We start from the raw sequence: 21,061 nt of genomic DNA on the forward strand, positions 1-21,061 counted from the left end.
AATATGCAAGATGACGCCCCCATCTGAATAAACTATGAGTCATATCATGTTCACCAATATGTAAACCTAGAGGCAGTAAAATATTGGCAAAACATGGTAATTTTGCAAAGAACCCACCCCATTAGCCTGTACTATAATAATGAGATGTAATAAAGTGCTCCACCAAAACTTAAAATTCATAATGATTATTGATACCATTAATCAGAACTTGCCATTTGAATAACACAGAGAAATGCTGTATTAAGCTGTCATGTGGTTGCAATCATATCTTTTAACTGCCATCAGAGGTAACTGTCAACAAAACGGTATCTTTTCTTCAGTCTATTATGGCTTCAGGTCCCCAGGGTTCCATCCTGAGTCCAGGGCAATTTGTTTAGTAAGCTAATGACCTGCTGATTGTCTGCACAAAGGCAAATTCATACACTATTCAGGCAACACAGTGATTCTGCTCAAAAGCAAAGGACTGTCTGATGTCAAAATAATACGATAGTATAACTTTGATAAGGGTTTTTGAACTGACTGTAGAGTACTATTTGGTGCTAAAATATGTGGCAGGAATAATGCTTATTCAAATAACTCACAGGTTGGCAGCAAGGAAATTTTAGGAGTGAGAGTAAGTATGTGTATGCGTGCATAGTGTATGTATGTAAACAAGATGCTTTTTAGATAGCTAATTATGTTCACATTTTTTCTTTTAATTTTGAAAAGTGGAAAAGTAGTACATATCTTTGTTTTACTTGACTATATATTCATGATGGAAATTATTATATTTTATCCTACATACTTAAGAAGAGGAGACGGGTCAGGAGGTAGCATACCCAGTGGAGCACAGTGTCTCCACAGGGAAGCTTCATGAGCAGTAGAGTAGTGCTGCAGGTGTCTCTCCTACATATCGCCTTCTCTCTCTCTCTCTCTCTCTCTCTCTCTCTCTCTCTATCAAAGAAGAAAAGGGAAAAGATAAAGAGACAGAGGGAAGTGGGAAAGACAAACAGAAATAGAAGAGAAACAGGAGCTATACCAAAGCACTGGTTCTCTCCATGGAATTCTCTTTTGTGTTGTTCATAGTGTTTCCATGAGGTGCCAAAGATTGAACCCCATGTCCTTCACAAGGTAAGGTGTGTATAGTCTTCCTGCTAAGGTATCTGCTGACCTCATATTGGTAATTATGTAACAGACTTTAAATAATTTATCCCCAAGGTGTTTTCTTACTAGGTAGTACAAATATGTTTATTGATTTATCTACCTGTTTGTCTACTGACCTACCTCTATGATTGCCTCAGTGAGAAGGCAAAGCCATCTCAATGTGACTATGATTGTCTCACAGCTTGCTCTTTTGTCTGGGTGAAGTTAAAGCCATGAACTATCAAACTTGATGAAAATGGAAATCTTCACTCCCTTCCCCTTGGGAACTCTCTAGTAAACTGCACTCACCTACTTAAGCTGTCAGAATGCAAATGTCATATTATATCTGGCTTACTCTCAGGACTACTTTTAGGCATTTGTGGAGAGGGAACTTCTCTCATCTCCTCTTGTCTCCCCTCGTCTCCCCTCGTCTCCCCTCTCCTCTTCTCTTTCCCTCCCTCCCTCCCTTCCTTCCTTCCTTCCTTCCTTCCTTCCTTCCTTCCTTCTCCAGACTAAGTATCATTTTCACTTTGAGAATCCTGTTATATTTTCCTTTCGGACATCTCTAAAACTCATCTTTTCCTATTGGTTTCCAAAAGCTAAAATCTTTTCCAATATTTTAGATGTCTGTTTTCTTCTACTCCCTATAAATACTTCTGCTGTGGTCTTCGTTCTTAAGTTCTGTCTCTGTTAAAACAATCTTCTTGGGTATCTTCATTACAACTGCTATTTAAAATGTCTTCCCCAGTTTCTCTCATCTGCATTAAATCTGGACTTCAGGGACCTTTCCTGCTTTTCGTTGCCCAATTATTTGTTTCCCTGCTGACCTCCTATATTTCTTAATACCTGAGCTCCTTATATGTGTTCATTTTCCTCATTCACTTTTGTTTTCCTAGGCACCGTTAAAGCTGCCTTCTTTCCAGCCAAGAACATTTTCTTTCCCTTTTTTAATGCCAAACCCAACCTCAAACAACTTGCACTCTGAAACCCCCTTCTTTCGCTCATAGATCTTTTCCCCATGTTTGCTAATGTCTTCTCTTTCACGATGATGGTGTCCATTTTCTCTTTGAATACCAGCAGGCCTACTGTTTTAAAGATTTATTTATTTACGATAGAGATGACAAGGAGAGAGCCAAACTATCACTTTGTTATATGCAATGTTGAAGACCAAACCTAGGGATTCATGTTTATATGTTCAGCACTGTCTGTTCTGCCATATCCCAGGTAGATTTATCATTTATTAAGGAAGTTAAAAAAAAACACCTCCATTTATGATAAGAAGGGTCTGTGCTATTTGATTCAGTTTCATTGTTTTACCACCATTGCCATTATCTTGGTCTAAGGTTGATAATTTCAGTTACCTTCCACTGGGTCTCACTATGTCAGCTTTGCTTCCCAGATATTTTGTCTTTCACATTGTTCTCAGAAATGCCTTTTTGGGGAGTTCAGTGGTAGCACAGTGGGTTAAGCACAAGTGGTACAAAGCGCAAGGACCTGTGGCATAAGGATTCCAGTTTGAGCCCTCCACTCTCCACCTGCAGGGGAGTCGCTTCACAAGCGGTGAAGCAGGTGTGCAGGTCTCTGTCTTTCTCTCCCCCTCTGTCTTCCCCTCCTCTCTCCTTTTCTCTCTGTTATACCCAACAATGACAACATCAGTAACAACAACAATAGTAACTACAGCAATAAAACAAAAATGGCAGCAAAAGGGAATAAATAAATAAATAAACTTAAAAAAAAAGAAATGCCTTTTTGACCTAGAGCCCTTCTCTTTGTGAACAAATAAGACAATAAAATTTCTGTTTTCCCCAGCCAGCAGAGTGAGATTTATCCTTATTAAATGTGCATGAAGAATTTTCTTACTATGATCTGTCCTCACCTTTCCAGACTCACCTTGCTACTTAAAAAAACAAAGCCAAAACCAAAAACAAAATAAAACTCCAGTTACTAAATTCTAGGCATGACTGCTGGAAAACACACACACACACACACACACACACACACACACACACACACACACTTTGAGAGTGAACTACTAGAGTTCAAGTCTAGTTTACCAAATTCTTCACCATTAGTTTTGAAAAACTATATATTTCATTAAAGAAATCTATTTTCATGGTTCCTCTAAAAATATATTATCATGTTACACCATATTCATATTATCTATCTATGTGATATCGCACACACATCTGCAAGTTGGCTGCCCCTTTAGATAAAGCATTTTTCTTTTCAATTTGCTACAACTTCTGCCATTTATTTTTCCATTTCCAATGTTGAGCCAAAATATAGTTTGATGTTTTTCATTACTCTTGCATTTTGTTTTGTCTCAATATATTAAGAGAAAATTGTACCACATGTCTATAGAGAAGTAAAAGATATATAGATACGATTTTTAATCTTATTTATTTATTTTGGATAGGGTCATAAATTAACAAGGAATGCAAAGATAGATAGATAGACAGACAGAGATAGAGAGATGTGCCTACAGTCCTGCTTCATCATTCATGAAGCTTCCCTTCTTTAGGTGGGACTAGAGGCTTGAACTGGGGTCCTCGAGCATTGTAACATGTACCCTCAACCAGATGCTACACTGTCTGGCCCCTATAGATACTATTCTGTATTTCAAGAAACATATGGGGTCCAAATTACTCTTTTATTATCCTGACTCTGGTTGGCATCTGAGTTTAAGCTTCTGATAAAGTAACTTTGCACTAAGGGTCTGAGTGCAAACTCTGGTCCTAGCATTTATTAACTGTTTGGCTTTGAGATAGTTAAGCAGTCTCTGCTTAACTTCTCACCCTGTAAATTGGAGGTGAAAAAAGTGTGTCTCAGAGTTTCTGTGATGATTACATGGATAATTTCTAGAAAGCTTAGTAGAGGAATAGGAACATGTAAATAAATCAATAAACATCATCTGTGGTATTGTCATCATTATTATAATTGTTCTATTTTCCCCAAATCTAATGGTGAGAATGTCAGATCCATGAGGAACATGATTAGGAGCGAAGTCTTTGGTATATATTCAAATACATCTTCCTTTTTATCAGTTTTGGTATGTACTAGCTCTGGTCTAGTTATTTAACTTCACCATACCTCCATCTCTTCATCTATGAAATGCTAATAATAGTGTAGTAGTAGCATCTACATCTATAACCAAAGGGTTATAGTGCATTATCTAAGATAACTGTGTATTGTGTATTATGGGTGTCTGATATATAATAAACAATTAGTAAATAACAGTTATTATTGTCATCTGCTTCCCTGGAAGAATTTTGCCTCTGATTCTCCAGGGATGTCACCTGATAGTCGTGAGGACCCAGAGAGTAAAGTGATCTCTTTGTATTTGATGAATGTTACCCACATGTCTTTATGAGCCTTTCCAGTACTGAGATATAATTCATTTATTATAACATTTGCTTTCTTTTAAAAATATTTATTTATTCCCTTTTGTTGCCACTCTTTTTTTTTTTTATATTTGTTGTTATTGATGTCGTTATTGTTAGGACAGAGAGACATGGAGAGACGAGGGGAAGACAGAGGGGGGGGAGAGAAAGATAGACACCTGCAGACCTGCTTCACCACTTGTGAAGCAACTTTCCTGCAGGTAGGGAGCCAGCGGCTCAAACTGGGATCCTTACACTGGTCCTTGTGCTTTGCGCTACCTGTGCTTAACCTGCTGTGCTACCGCCCGACTTTCAACATTTGCTTTCTTTAGTGGTCATCACAACTATCCTTGTTTTTATTTTTTTTCAAAAATATGGAATGATTCATGAATTTGTGTATCATCCTTGCACAGGGGCCATGCTCATTTCTCTGTATCATTCCAATTTTAGTGTATGTGCTGCTGAAGTGGGCACCACAACTATCTTTATTCCACAACAGCTTCATCATCCTATAACCACTGATTGCTACGCTTAAGCAACTCTTCTCCCCTATCCCTTGCTAATCAACTTTTGTCTGTGGCTTTGCATAGTGAAGATATTTCCTATAAACTAAACCGTGTAGTATGTGTATTTTCCTGAAGGCTGCACCCTTTTCCAGAAAACAAATCCCTACTGGCAAGATAGGTAAGCCCTATATAGGAAGTAAGATGTGTGAGGATTCCACAGGTAAAATCCAAAGAAAAACATTATTGGGGTGTATTTGAGTAAGAATATTTAGGAAGTAGATACATCAAATATCAAAAAGAAACCATTCTAGATTCCACTGAATTCTTTGAAACCTATCTAGTAAGCAAGCTAATATAAACATTATAAATATCTCAGATGCCCATTTGTAGATTCCATTGGGAATTGATTTAAAAAAAAAAACACAAAACACACAACTACAGATTCGGGATTGTTCCAGGGATTTATGTAATCAAAATCTCCAAAGTAGTGGTTTAGGAACTGGCACAAGGTTCTGCCAGGCAATATGTTTGGAAATAACTGAATTGTATGAAACATACTTGTATGGTACTAAGCCAAGCCATGTTAACATGTTCCATCTTCAGATACACAAATCTGTTATTCGTGTTGATGCTCTTTGTAAGTATAGATGTTTCAACTTCCTAATAACTTGTTTACAATTGTGTCTTATTCTTCTTTGTCCATCTTATCTTTACTGCACAGACTTATCCAAGTTAAGGATTTACTGTGTGTTGGAAGATTGGTTACACAGGAAGCTTGAGAGTCTTACTGAGATATTGCTCACCACAAAGTCATTAAGGTCAACAGAGCTGAGAGATTTCTCTGGCATATTTTAAGCACTCTTTGTTTGCAATGTCAAGACTGTTGTTTATCTTCAGAGTTCTGTCTTTTGCCCCTTAGATCATTAGACTCCAGAGAATATCCCCAGAGCAGGTTCTTCAAGGGGACCTTCCAGCTGGCTACTTCATGTTGATAGGTAGATGTGAGTAGATCCTACACCTATGCCTTTACCAGACCCACTGAAACAAACTATTGCCCAGAAAGGGGAAATGGCTACCCTAACACCATCTAAATGCTACTCTAGAGTTTAAAGAATGTGATCCTTCTGCTTGTATTTGGAGCAAAGACTATGTGTTATGCTCAAGGGCTATGGATTGTTATTTGGGAGACCTATTCCCTGTCTGGACCCTGCCTTTTAGTTGCTCCCTTGTTACACTGGGTAAGCTATTCACTTTTCAGTTTACTTCTTTGTAAGAACAAGAATTACAGGGAGACCCCAGGAATGCTGACATGATCTTTGGTATTTGTAAGAGTTTTCTGTAGATGTCATTTCTAAAGGATTCTCCTCTTTATTGACTCTCAGCACCCAGTCGAGAGTCAGAAGTTATTCTGTGTCATTGGAGGCAAAATTGCTGAAGCCCACTGTTTGTAGGTTTGATGGTTAGTGGGAAGTGGTGAAAAGACTAAATAAGAGGCATAGGAAATCACTACCATTTCCTTGTTCAATTTACCCTTCTTTAAATTTTTCCCATACTGTCATAATTAAGAATTTTAGACTTACAAGCTTCATTTTAATTTTACTTTTAAAATATTTATTTGACAGAGCAGAGAGAACTTGAGAGGGGAAGGGGAGAGAGAGAGAGAGATACCTGTAGCATTGCTTCACCACTCATGAAGCTTCCTTCCCACAGGTGGGAAATGGGAGCTTTAACAAGTGTCCCTGTGCATTGCAATGTGTGCACTCAGCCTGGTGTGCCACCTCCTGGCCCTGCCAAGCTTCATTTTTAATTTGCAAGTATGCCTTGGGAATGTTAAAGACACTAATTGTTAGCACTCTAGTAAGATAGACCCAAATCTAGCAATTGAAAAATCTTTTGTTTCACTAGTATTTGTCATATTAAAGATACTTTAGTGGGTAGATAAATACCACATACACAATGTGTTCCTGAGGCCCTAGGAATGAGACAGAGTGACATAATCAAGGAAAAATAGCAGCCAAAGGCAAATATTGATTTGGTAGTATTTATTTATTTTTTTAGCTAGGGAGAGAGGGGGTGAGGTAAAGAGGGGGAGAGAGAGAGGGGGGGAGAGAGAGAGAGAGAGAGAGAGAGAGAGAGAGAGATTAAGCACTGCTCCACTATTTGTGGAGCTTCCCCCTGGTGTCATGGAGCTCTTGTGTGATTCTTGGGTTCTGGGACACAAACAGAGGACATCCCTCCCACATGGAAAGGCATATGCTTTCCTGGGTGAGCTATCAACCAGTCTTCATGAGTTCTCAAGCCAAGCTTATCACCAAATATTATTTGCGCAGTGCCCAGATCACAAAATCACAGCTCAGTTTAAGTCAATTCAGTGAAACAATATAAAGAAACAACTGCTTTTAGATTTTTTGCATTTTATTTTCCCCTCCCATGTTCCTTAGCCCACTCATTATCCTTTCTTCATGCAGGTTCACTTGAATTCAGTTGAGATTATCCGTTTTCCTTTGGAACAGCAAAATAAATTAATAGAGAATCCTTAAGTGTACTTTGTACACTACTGTAGTCTCTACTCCATTGTCTGGAAAACCACAGACTTCATTTAGATGCCAGTGAATCTGTCATTGGGTTTTGTTTAAGCCAGGTATTTACCATGATCCTCACTTGAGCAGTGGCTTAACTTTGTAATCTTTGATTTATAATTTTACAGTTGCTGAGACAGAAGGAAAATCCACTCCTTTGGAGGAGTATGGCCTTTTCCTCTATTGCTTCCCATCGCTGCCACTCAGCTTCTTGAACCCTTGACCCTTGGACACCATCATCAAGAAAACCATGGATGTACACCTTGAGAGAAGAGGAGCATCAAATACAGTTTCTCAGCAGATTTCAAGGTGTGACTGCCACCAGGGTCAGATTAAAGACCAACTAGAAAACTTCTTGAAGGACTAACATACAAGGCACTAAAATATCAACCACACCCATGGAAATAAAAGAAGAAGACCTTCTTTAGGGAGAATTCTGTGTTGGGCTGGAGGGAATGGTTCAATACATTTTCTGGGTGGTGGATAGTAAGGCATAATCAAGGTATAAAGTAATGTGGGGCTGCTTTACTGGAGGGCTCTATTTTCTCCTGGGATATATTGATATCAGGTTGATTGCTTGGAGCAATGAAGGAAAGGCAGACTACCCTGGTGGTCTCCCTGCTGGATCTTGTTCAGTCAGGGTTCACCCTATCCTCTGGTAAATGATCTGGCAAGTGATAGCTTGAAAGAGACACCAATTTATTAGTCAAGACATCTCTGCTCTATACTCTAGAAAATGAAGACACACGTAGAAGTTGTCTTGCACTTTTAGGATGTTATTCCTTAATGTGCTTAATATTCACTTGGGGCTAAGGATTACTGACAAACCAGATCAAATCAATGAAACCTGAACTTTTTGCCTAGATCAGATCCTTTTTCAAGTAAATCAATGGAAATACAAGATAGACTGTGTGTGTTGGGGGTGGGGGTTATAACAAATACTTGACTGAAGGGTGCTGTTGCCATTTATTTATAGATGAGAACATCAAGGAATATTCTTGGAATCACGAAATATGGAACTGGTGATCATGTTCAAGTAGTTCAGTAATTAACTTTTAGTTAACAAATACTTTAATTATGTGTCTAGTGAGTGCTAGGAACTTAGAAGCAAGTTATCAATTAATCTAGTTTCTACCCTCAGGGAGTTTATATTTATAACTTTCTTTCCTTTTTTATTTATTGAGAAAAAGACAGAAAGCAGAGAGTGGTTTGGCTGGTGGAACACATACATCACAATGCACAAGGATCCCAATTCAAGCCCCTGGTCCCCACCTGCAAGGGATAGGCTTCACAAGCCTGTAGAAGTGATGCACGTCTCTATTTCCCTACCTCTATATTATTCTAAATTTCTTTCTGTCTCTATCTAAAATAAATAATTAATATTAAAAAAATAAGGCAGAGGAAAGAGAGATCATAGCACCAAAAGTTCCTTTAATGTGGTGGGAGTAGGGCTCAAACATGGCTTTGTACCCATGGCAAAGCAGAACACTGTCCAAGTTAGCTATTTATCCGGCCTTATTCTAGCTTTCTTTTAGATGTGAAAAGCAATGGCAATAATAAACAAGTGGCTACAGATATATTTGGAAACTCAGAATTCCAATTAATAATAATTTCTATTGTCTTACTCAGATCCTGTGGTCATGGTCTTATTTTTAAGCATTTAATAAAATATATTTATTGGATAGAGAGAGTCAGAAATCAAGAAGGTCGGGGGAGATTGAGAGGGAGAGAGTAAAAGAGACACCTGGGGGGGGGGGTTGGGCGGTAGTACAGTGGATTAAGCGCATATGGCCTGAAGTGCAAGGATCAGCGTAAGGATCCGGGTTCCAGCCCCTGGCTCCCTATCTGCAGGGAGTCGCTACACAAGCGGTGAAGTAGGTCTTCAGGTGTCTCTGTCTCCCCTCCTCTCTCGATTTCTCTCTGTCCTGTCCATCAACAACTATATCAATGGCAACAATAACAATAACGACAACAAAGACAACAAAATGGGGGGAGAAAAAAGGAGCAGTGGATTCGTAGTTCAGGCACGGAGCCCCAGCAATAACCCTGGATGAAAAAAAAAAAGGAAGGAAGGAAGGAAGGAAGGAAGGAGACACCTGTAGCAGCATGGCTTTACTGCTAGCAAAGCTTTCCCCTTGCAGGTGGGGACCGGGGGCTTGAACCAGGTCCTTGTGAATTGTAACATGTATACTCAACCAGGTGCACCACCACTTGACCCACCCGTGTGAAAAACAGTCTGGAGATGCATCACATCAGGACACTAGAAATGGACCTACATTATGGTCTAGCAGTTCCTCTTCTGGTGATATACTCAGGGAAAACAGACACCTATCTAAAGAGACCTGTGCTCACATATGTTCATATCAGCACAGTTTGTAATAGCATAAATTTGGAGGCAACTTTTGGTGATTTGGTTTCTCTACCTATCTCCTCTGCTTTTTAAATTATTTATTTATTTATTCATTTATTTATTTATTTATGATGGAGACAGCAACACATGGGCAGAAAAGTGACTAATCAAGTTGTGGTACATATACACAATAAAATAGTTACAGCTGTTAAAAATGATGAAGGTATCTCCTTTTCAATAGCTTGGTCAGAACTTGAAAGTATTATGTTGACTGAGACAAGCCAGAAAGAGAAAGACTAATAATGAATGATCTCTCTTAGGTGGAACTTAAAAATAAACGACAGTGTAGGAAAACATAAGGTGAAACTTGGACTAGATATAGTGTATTGGACAAAACTAAAGGACTCTGGGAAGGAAGGAAATGGGGGTGGGGTGGGATGAAGGGCAATTAGGTACTGGTGTATGATGGGAGAAGGGGCTCTAGGCTAAGGGAGCAAGTGTCTCTTGGACAAGTGTCAAGAGGATATGAGGGTTGTACCTATGTGTAAGAGACTATACTGGAGGGGCCAGGTGGTGGCGCACCTGGTTAAGCACAGACATTACAGTGTGCAAGGTCCCAGGTTCAAGCCCCTGGTCCCCACCTACAGGTGGGAAACTTCACAAGTGGTGAAGTGCAGGTGTCTCTCTGTCTCGCTCTCTAGATTTCTGGCTGTCTCTATCCAATAAATAAATAAATATAATATTTTTTTTAAAAAAAGAGAGACTATACCAGAAACCATTATCCCTCCCAATAAAGAATATTCTCTCTGAAGAGGCAGATGTTAAGTGATGTTGATGAGAAAATATGATGAGATAGGATTCAGGAATCACTGAGATTGCAGGAGATGAGGTATCAGTAGTAGTAGTTATCAATCACTGTAAAGAGGATTATTCCACTATAAATTTCCACCCAAGGAAGAAGTTTGTTTTCTTCTTTCTATATGGAAATACATCTTTCATATATATACACATATATAAATATATGTGTATATATATGAAACTGCAGTGAAAAATTTTGGACTGATAACTTTGACATTCAAGTTTTAGTTTTCATTCAAATGCTTAAAAAGTGTGTGATTAAGGGCAAGTCATAGTACAACTTACGTAGATACCACCTGGGTAACTCTAAGACCACTTCCAACTATAAAAATGCTTAAATCAGATCTCTGGACAACTGATTAGATTATAATTTTTTTTTAATTTAAGAAAGGATTAATTAACAAAACCATAGGGTAGGAGGGGTACAATTCCACACAATTCCCACCACCCAATCTCCATTTCCCACCCCCTCCCCTGATAGCTTTCCCATTCTCTATCCCTCTGGGAGCATGGACCCAGGGTCATTGTGGGTTGCAGAAGGTAGAAGGTCTGGCTTCTGTAATTGCTTCCCCGCTGAACATGAGCGTTGACTGGTCGGTCCATACTCCCAGTCTGCCTCTCTCTTTCCCTAGTAGGGTGGGTCTCTGGGGATGCGGAGCTCCAGGACATATTGGTGGGGTTTTCAGTCTAGGGAAGCCTGGCCGGCATCCTGATGACATCTGGAACCTGGTGACTGAAAAGAGAGTTAACATACGAAGCCAAACAAATTGTTGAGCAATCATGGACCCAAAGCTTGGAATAGAGGAGAGGAAGTGTTAGGGGGGTACTCACAGCAAACTCTAGTGCACTTCTGCTTTCAGGCATATATTTTGCAGTAGTTTACGGATACTTGTGAACATATGCTCTCTCTCACAGAAACGGGTGTATATCTAGGTTTTGGGACTTTGTTAGAAAGTGAACCACCTGGGATGGAATTAGAGTATACTATAAAAGGAAAGGTCTCACCCGAATAATGAAGTTGAAGGGTTGTCATTCCACACGTGAAGTCTCTGGACACAGTCTGAAGTGAAGCATGTTGAGGTGGCAATCCTTGTGTTGTAGATTATAACTTTTTTTATCCCTCAGTGGCTAGGTCAAAATCCACAATAGTCACTTGACTTTATTTATTTATTTATTTATTTATTTATTTATTTATTTATTTATTTCCAGAGTGTCTTATCAACCTTGTAGGAAATAATGAATCTCTTGCCCACTAGGGAGTTTAGAAAGTTTAAGAAGCATACTATGAAAAATTCAAGAAGTTGTATTTTATTTTTCATTCTTTCTTCTCCCTCTGCATTTCTCCTGATCTTTTATCATGATTTTATTGAGCATATACCATGAACTATTACCAATATATGTGTTAGGCTTGGAGCTAAAAAGCCAACATTTTATTTTCCCACCCTACTGAACCTTTCACAGGATGTGCGAAGATTTTTTTTAAATTAATTAATTTATTTTCCCTTTAGTTGCCCTTGTTGTTTTATTGTTGTAGTTGTTATTGTTGTTGTTATTAATGTTACTCTTGTTGGATAGGACAGAGAGAAATGGAGAGAGGAGGGGAAGACAGAGAGGGGGAGAGAAAGATAGACACTTGCAGACCTGCTTCACCTCCTCTGAAGCAACGCCCCTGCAGGTGAGGAGCCAGGAGCTCGAACCAGGACCTTTAAGCCAGTCCTTTGGCTTTGTGCCACGTGCGCTTAACCCACTGTGCCACTGCCTGGGTCCTGTGAAGATTCTTCTTTTGAACTCTTGACTGTCCTTTTGTAAGACTCAGCTAAGTTCCAGGAGAGTTTGGGTTGGTTACCATCTCCACACAGATGCCCCAGTCTATTCAAGATATTGGATGATACATTGAGATACTCATCCAGAGAGTCATTTAGGTCCATAATCATCATGAAAAGTTTTATTTCCATATAGAAAGAAGAAACAAGCTTTTATTTCTAGGGTGGAAATCTATAGTGGAATAGTTCTCTATACAGTGACTGATAACCACTACACACCTCATTTCCTGCAATCTCAACCCTAATGGGCAAAATCTAGGTGAATATTTCCCAAACAAACAAAAACAGACAAACAACAGTTAATAAGAAAAAGAAAACAAAACCTTTTTACTACATAGACACCTTTGATATACACTGTGGTTCAAATATTCTCTATGACTGGTGGCCACTTAAAGAAAAATGAAGGCACTATTCAGATAAAAAATATTGCAATGAAATTTTACCTCATCAGAATCATATGTAAATGGCTTGTTTTTTATTTTTCTTCTAGCACTAGCATTTTTACCTACTTGACCTATAGTTCTGAGTACAGACAGTATTTTAAAGAAAAATAGATCTGTAAGATTTATATTCAGAACTCTTAACACACACTATTTGGTTTGAGAACTTTATCCTGGGAAATAGCTTTAAAGACTTCATTTTCTTTCACAAATGGAATGAATTAAATAATTGTAATTTAATTTTGCTTCCCATTTGAAGACAAGGTACTGTACTGATGGCTTCAACTCATCCCTGTACTTCCCTGTGCCTAAAGCATTAATTGTCTTATTGCTTTAATTTTATTATTTTTACAGATGTACAACTTTATTAAATGAATTGATTTGTGTTTTATCTCTTCTCTGTGACCTTATTTTCTCTTTTGTAAATAAACTAAGAACAGTGTAAAGTTCACATGATTGGATGACTGATATGACTTAGAAGAGAAACAAAGGACCAGGTAATTCACATAAATGGAAAATTGACCCTGGAATAATTGACAAGACACTCAAATACTTCAGTGTAGTGTAACTACCATTAAGCAGAAGTGCTATCAGGAAATCTATATGACTTAATTTTTTTTAATTAAAAGAGAGCATTCTGCCAACCATCTCAGATTTTTAAATATGTGTATACTGGTTAGTCATTGTGAAGACAAAGTATACAGATGACACGTTGGTCCTTCCATGTTTCGTTTGCATGATCTTCAGTCCTGTAGCTCCAGATATTGACTATGTAGGAATTTTGATTTCTCTGTCCTTCTTCAGTGAAAACAAAAATCCCATTTTTTCCAAGCAATTAAAATGCTTCTGCTTCAGCTAGGATGAAAGAATTAGGAGTTCTCTCATATATAATTGCATATTTCATCATGTTTAAATGATTGAAAGAAAACTGATAAATGGAGATATTTCTGAATCAGGGTTGAATGTACTCTCTTGGTAGCTCCATTGCTAATTTGTTTGACTATTTTGCAGAATTTCTTACACTGTAATGGAAAGGTTTATTAAATATGAGTGTTGCAAAGCTTTCTGAATACTAATGAACTTATTTGGCAAAATTTAAATGTTCCTTCTTGTCAGTGAATGCCTGTCTCACTTAACAGGATCCAAATTGAATAATGAAGAAAATTAGACTCTACTGAATCCTCAAGAGAAGTCATGTGAAATTATAGTAGAACAGTGTGGAGGAGAAGGGTCATATTTTAAGGGGAAAAAAGTAGAAATTTGAATTACATAAGAAAGGGTGACCTTAGAGAGACTCAGTTTTAGGGGGCCAGGTGGTGGTGCACCTACTTAAGTGCACACATTATAATGCATAAGGACCTAGGTTCAAGCCCTGGTCCCCACCTGCAGGGGGAAAGCTTCATGAGTGGTAAATCAGGGCTGCAGGTGTCTCTCTGTCTCTCTCTGCCTCTACCTCCCCCGCCCCTCTCAATTTCTGTCTCTATCTAATAATAAACAAACAAAATATATATTTTTGCCTCCAGGGTTATTTCTGGGGCTTGGTGCCTGCACTACAAATCCACTCCTGGAGGCCATTTTTTCCCATTTTTGTTGCCCCTGTTGTTTATCATTGTTATTGTTATTATTATTGTTGTTCTTATTGCTGTCATTGTTGTTGGATAGGACAGAGAGATATCAAGAGAGAAGGGGAAGAAAGGGGGAGAGAAAGATAGGCACCTGCAGACCTAGTTAACTGCTTGTGAAGCAACCACCCCTGCAGGTGGCGAGCAGGGGGCTCGAACCAGCATCTTTACATCATGTGCTTTGCGCCATGTGCGCTTAACCCATTGCGCTACCACCCGGCCCCCATAAAATATTGTTAAAAAGAGAGAAACTCAATTCTTTTCAAAGAAACATATTCATTTAGTGGGTAAGATTTTCTACTGCACAAATGATCTATACCTTTGGGTAGCTCAGAAAAAGAAAAGAGTCATAATCACTTGGAAATGTATGTTAGTTTTCAGTGGCTGCAATTTGCTTCTTCTGCTAGCGTTTGCCCTTCTTCCGTAGCCAGTCAACAGCGTCAGGTTGAGCCTGATGTAAAGTTTCGAGACCTCCTTTGAATCTGGAGAGGTGGCAGTCGTTGACTATGTGGGTCATAGTCTGTCTGTAGGCGCAGGGACAGTTCGGGTCGTCTCTGGCTCCCCAGCAATGGAACATAGTGGCACACCGGCCATGGCCTATTCGATAGCGATTGAAGAGGGCCCAATCATAACGTGCTAGGTCAAAGCCGGGTTGATGCTTGCAGGGGTCTGTGATGAGGTGTTTGTTCTTTACCTCAGCTGACTGCCAACTCTGTTTCCAAGAGTCTGGAACAGAGAAGTTCAGTGTAGGCGTAGGGGACCAGATTGGGTGACGAGACGTCAAGCATTGGACAGGGTGGGCGAAGATATCCGCGTATATTGGCAGGTCCGGTCGAGCGTAGACGTGGGAAATGAACTTAGATGATGCCGCATCCCGATGAATATCTGGCGGGGCGATGTTGCTAAGAACTGGCAGCCATGGAACTGGGGTGGAACGGATGGTTCCAGAAATTATCCTCATGGAGGAATATAATTTGGAATCGACCAAGTGGACATGGGGGCTACGGAACCATACTGGGGCACAGTATTCTGCAGTGGAATAGCATAATGCCAGAGATGATGATCGGAGTGTGGAAGCGCTCGCGCCCCATGAGGAGCTGACCAGTCTTGCAATGATGTTGTTCCTTGCGCCCACCTTTGCTGCAGTTTTTATGAGATGTTCGTGAAATGACAGAGTGCGATCGAGAGTAACACCAAGATAGACTGGCTGGGCTTCATGCTGGATTCTCGTATCGCCAAGCTGCACATTAAGCTCACACGAGGCCGAGGCATGGTGTAGATGGAAAACAGATGATACCGTTTTTGCAGTGCTAGGGATTAGTCACCATTTTTTACAGTAATCAGATATCAGAGACATGTCTTTCGTGAGTGTTTCCTCGAAGATGTCGAACTTGGATGCCTGAGTTGCACAGCAGATGTCATCAGCGTAGATGAACTTCCTTGAAGAAGTTTCTGGGAGGTCATTGATGTAAATATTAAATAGCATAGGAGCCAGAACAGAGCCCTGGGGGAGGCCACTTGAGACAAGTCTCCATCTGCTAGACTTGTCACCCAGATGCACCCGGAATCTGCAATTTGCTGATCTTATTTTAGTGTAGGATATCACATGCCCATGGTAGAATAAGAAAATGAGCTTATAGTATAAATATAGGCCTAAGTAGAGTTTGAGAAGTTTCCACAGTGCTTTTTTTCTAGCTTAATTAATTAATTCATTCATTAATTAATTAAAGAGAGGGGAAACAGAGGGCTTCCTTCTGGAATATGTGATGTTGAGAATCAAGCTCAGTACATTAACACTGTGAGTCCAAAACATTATCCACTGTACCACCTGTCAGGTTGTTACATTAAGTCTGGTATAATCATGTTGTTACTGGTTACTATGTTTATTTCCATTGTTGCCACTAATGTTTACCTCTATGTTATTAATCAGGTTGATGATTAATATCTTTCCTTTACTAGCACTCAAAGGGCATTATGGGAACAAAATGGCTTCCATCTTGACTAGGGAGCCATGAGAACTTGAGTGCATGTGTAGGGTAAAATAAAATGACAGAAGGGAACTAAGAGATTATATAAATGTGAGACTGTGGAAATTAATTCCTATCATATACTGAAATAGGGATGTACAGTTGGAAGAGAATAAGATGAGGAAGGAACCTAACGTAGAGAAATTCCCTTGAATAATGTACATCTTCAGAATTTGCTACAGTTAATAATCCTGAGATTTTGGGTTGAGGAAAGATCAAGAGAAATGGATGAAGGCTGTGAATTTTCAAAAATAAAACAAAAAAGTTTTGATAACTAAAATTACATTTTTCTAAGGAAAGAGACTGGATATTAGTAGGAAACTTGACAGCAAGACTTATTCAGTTCAGTGATTTGCTTTTAGTCCAAGAGAAAAATTTTACCAGACAGATTCAAATGGCATTACTATGTCTTTGGCCATCATATTAACTTTTCATTGTAAAGGAAGTAAGTATGGTCAATACATCTCAGATGAACCAACTTTGTAATATTTCATTTGAGATTCATATTGTCAACAATCAAAAAAGAGCTCTATTGTATTTAATTGCATTGTCGAAGGATTGAGAATTATAAATCTAGATTTACTCCTTAGAATAATATTCTGATATACAAATTAAATAAACATGTAGAATAAGAATTGGGGCACATTTAAGTTCCTCTCCTTTCAAAATTATGACCTAGAAGTCCAGAGGGAAAAGAACTTGGAACTTAGAAAATGGATTAGGAGAGAAGCAAGAGATTTCTGGTTTGGGGGGTAGGGGGTGGACAAACAAAGGCCTTTTCAAAGTTAACCCAATTACCAAACAATGTGATGATAACATTAACTATCGATTGTCTTTTGGAACCCTAAGACAGCAGGAACCTCACATCTCCACTATAGAGCCTCTACTTCCCCCAGTCCTGGAACCCTTGGATAGGGCCCACTTTCCCGTATGCCTCTCCCAATCCACATCAAATAATATTGCATCTGCCGATCACAACCTAACCAACGCAACGATTGCCACCTCAACATGCTTCACTTCAGACTGTTTCCAGAGACTTCACGTGTGGAATGACAACCCTTCAACTTCATTACTCGGGTGAGACTTTCCCTTTCATAGTATACTCTAATTTCATCTCAGGTGGTTCACTTTCTAACAAAGTCCCAAAACCTAGATATACACCCGTTTCTGTGAGAGAGAGCATATGTTCACACGTATCCGTAAACTACTGCAAAATATATGCCTGAAAGCAGAAGTGCACTAGAGTTTGCAGTGAGTACCCCCCTGACATTTCCTCTCCACTATTCCAAGCTTTGGGTCCATGATTGCTCAACAATTTGGCTTTGTATGTTAACTCTCTTTTCAGTCACCAGGTTCCAGATGTCATCAGGATGCCGGCCAGGCTTCCCTAGACTGAAAACCCCACCAATGTGTCCTGGAGCTCCGCATCCCCAGAGACCCACCCTACTAGGGAAAGAGAGAGGCAGACTGGGAGTATGGACCGACCAGTCAACGCCCATGTTCAGCGGGGAAGCAATTACAGAAGCCAGACCTTCTACCTTCTGCAACCCACAATGACCCTGGGTCCATGCTCCCAGAGGGATAGAGAATGGGAAAGCTATCAGGGGAGGGGGTGGGAAATGGAGATTGGGTGGTGGGAATTGTATGGAATTGTACCCCTCCCACCCTATGGTTTTGTTAATTAATCCTTTCTTAAATTAAAAAAAGAAAAAAAAGAAGTGGGGGGGGGAATGAATGCTGCAAACCAAACAATATGACATAAATTGTGAGAAACTAAAATGAGCAATAGAGTTTGAAGGATAAGTGGGTAGTGTAGCATATGAAATAATAGGATACTTAAGAATAGGAAGTGACTGGGGAAAGTGAGAGTGAATGATGAATTATGTTGGAGATGATTAAAGAATGTAGGAAGGTATGGAATGGAAGAAGAAATTGCAATGGGAAACAACATGTGACTAATCATGTTAAAAAAATCAACTTGAACTTTCAATAGTTTGTTCCACAGTCTCTGTAGAAGATATACAACCTTGAAATAAAAAAAGAAAAAGATGAAGAAAGAAATCATGAACATAAAATCACGAGGACTATCAAGGAAGTCATACATGTGATTAGCCCTCAGGAATGAAAACATTTCCAGAGAAATGTGTTAGTCTCTGTTTTTCCATCAGCTATGGGTAGAACAGTCATCTACCTTCTACCAAATGATTTACAAAGTGTTATAAATGTATAAACATTTATGAAACATTGCAAAAATATTGTCTAAAATAAACAGCATTGAAGGAAAGCAATGATAAACATATAGGGGAGTAGAAGAAAAAGATTTTATCTTGGGCAACTGAAGTGGAGGCTAGGTAAGGAAACTTGCTTTATCTATAAAAAATCTGAATTCAGTTTCGTAATGAAAGAATTGGCGATTACATATTTTATCATTTTTCTTAGGGGGGGCATTAGTGGCTTACAGTACAGTTGTTGACACATGGGTATAATCTGTCATCTCTCTGTGATAGGTGCCTGCAAAACACTCTCATTCCTAGCTTAAGAAGTGAAAATAGTTTTAAGTAGAAATGTGGGCAGTGATAAGGAGGAACATTTTAGTTGTAAATATTTTTTTACATGCTGAGATTTTTTTCTCCTCATACAAATGAGTGAAATTAAATTTAAAAGTTTTTATATATCACTTTAAACATTTTGGAAAAGAGGGTTTAATGTAAAGCATTCTTAGTAGTAGAAATAGCAATCATTTTTTTACAAAGATTAATGTCTAAAGCTAGTCTAAATACTGGTGATTATCCTTTTTGCTTTCTTGTGTTTGTACAGGGAATTCCTTTCAGCCAGACTGTGTCAGACCCCCTTTGGAGGGAAGCTGCTAAAGTAATTTAGGTGGAAAAGCCTAATGAGATAATGATGCTAAGGCCAGTTAACACCTAATAAGAACATAACCACCAGGGATGATATTGTTGCTTATTAATTATAATGATGATGTGGAGGAAAGAAACAAGGTGGCACTCATTTAGCAGAGAGCACTCAGGAATAAAGCTGTTTTCCCAAAGGGCAAGTTGCAGTCAGAGTTAGAAGAGGGGCAACATTCAGCAAATTTACGGCCATTGGGTTGTTTTAGTGGCCACAGAACTAGAGGCCAAGCAGGAGGTAACAGATGCCTTCCTGCCAGTGGCCAGGGATAGAGTGGAGAGGCCGCTGTGGCTGTGAGACCTGGCTGTACACAGTCAGAGATTCCAGGCTGAGCTCTGATGACAGTTCTCTTGCCTTGGATTCCATAGTGATCATTCGTGGGCAGACAGGCAGGTGTCCAGAACCAGATTGGGTTTGCTTCCAGTTCTGTGACCTTTCTCTCCACTCTGCTCCTCCCCTCCACTCTACTCTGAATCAGACCCCTGGTGTGGTTCTTCAGTCAGTGTTGGCACCCTGCTCTGTTGCTGGAGTCCAGAAGATCCTTTGGTGCTATTCTCAGAGTCACAGATATAAACTTTGTACGCTGACTTGAATTTAAGGTTCCTTGGTGTTAGTTTCTACCCCTATTCAGCTTCTAGCATCCCCTGTGGGTCTGGGCACCTCTTTCTGTTTACTCAGGGGAGGGGAACTGAAGTATCAGCTCCTTACATATACATTTCTGTCTGTATTAGTCACAAGGGAGGGAGTGGAGAATTCAAATAGGAATGAAACAGCCATGTGAAAAAGTTGTGGAGTTTTGGGAAATGTTGTGAGTGCTCAAGGGAGGCATAGAAGCTTGATGCCTAAAAGCAGGTTGGTGGTACAGATTTGGGACACACTAAGAAAAATGAAATTCTCCTCCATATGAACCATCTTCTCTGCCACAATGTGGGTCTCTATCTGCATCCAAGAGTCTATTGTCTCTCACTACTTCTGGATCTTTGGATGCCACCTCTGTAATGATAAGGGGTAATTTCCCATAGCTTCCAGTGCTGTTAATTTTATGAGCCAACTGAATGCCATCTTAAAGGGTCAGGCAAACTTTTACTAGTAATTTATAATGGTTTACAAGATAATGAAACTTTATAAAGGGGGGATAGTTCTACACTGTACCTCCAAAGTTGTGTGACACCCCTGTACTAGATGATCTTCTTAGTTCTCATAATGTCTCAGAGACAGTTTATTTTGGATACTTATTATTTTCTTCCAAATTTATGTTTCAGTTATATATATTCCACAGAAGAGCAAAACCATTTGGTAGTTGTCTCTCACCTTTTTACTTACTTCACTAAACATAATCACCTCCCATTCCATCTAGTTTGTTGCAAAGGATATGACATCATCTTTTCAATATGCTAAGTAGCATATCACTGAATATCTCATACCTTTATTCAGTCATTTGTCA

At 39.2% G+C, this 21,061-nt stretch overlaps 1 long non-coding RNA gene and 1 other non-coding gene across 2 annotated transcripts in view; one reads left to right on the forward strand and one right to left on the reverse strand.

Moving 5' to 3' along the window:
* LOC132539900 (uncharacterized) overlaps positions 1–8,450 on the forward strand; it is a 48,145-nt gene extending 39,695 nt beyond the window's left edge. Inside the window, exon 2 of the long non-coding RNA XR_009551187.1 lies at positions 7,716–8,450. This is a non-coding gene — a long non-coding RNA (uncharacterized LOC132539900). The remainder of the gene's footprint in view (positions 1–7,715) is intronic.
* On the reverse strand, positions 4,871–4,976 carry LOC132540022 (U6 spliceosomal RNA). The gene has a single exon (XR_009551306.1). It is a non-coding gene; the product is annotated as a U6 spliceosomal RNA (small nuclear RNA).
* Positions 8,451–21,061: the final 12,611 nt, after the last annotated feature.

Source organism: Erinaceus europaeus, chromosome 8, assembly GCF_950295315.1.
Source record: "Erinaceus europaeus chromosome 8, mEriEur2.1, whole genome shotgun sequence".
Classification (NCBI taxonomy): domain Eukaryota; kingdom Metazoa; phylum Chordata; class Mammalia; order Eulipotyphla; family Erinaceidae; genus Erinaceus; species Erinaceus europaeus.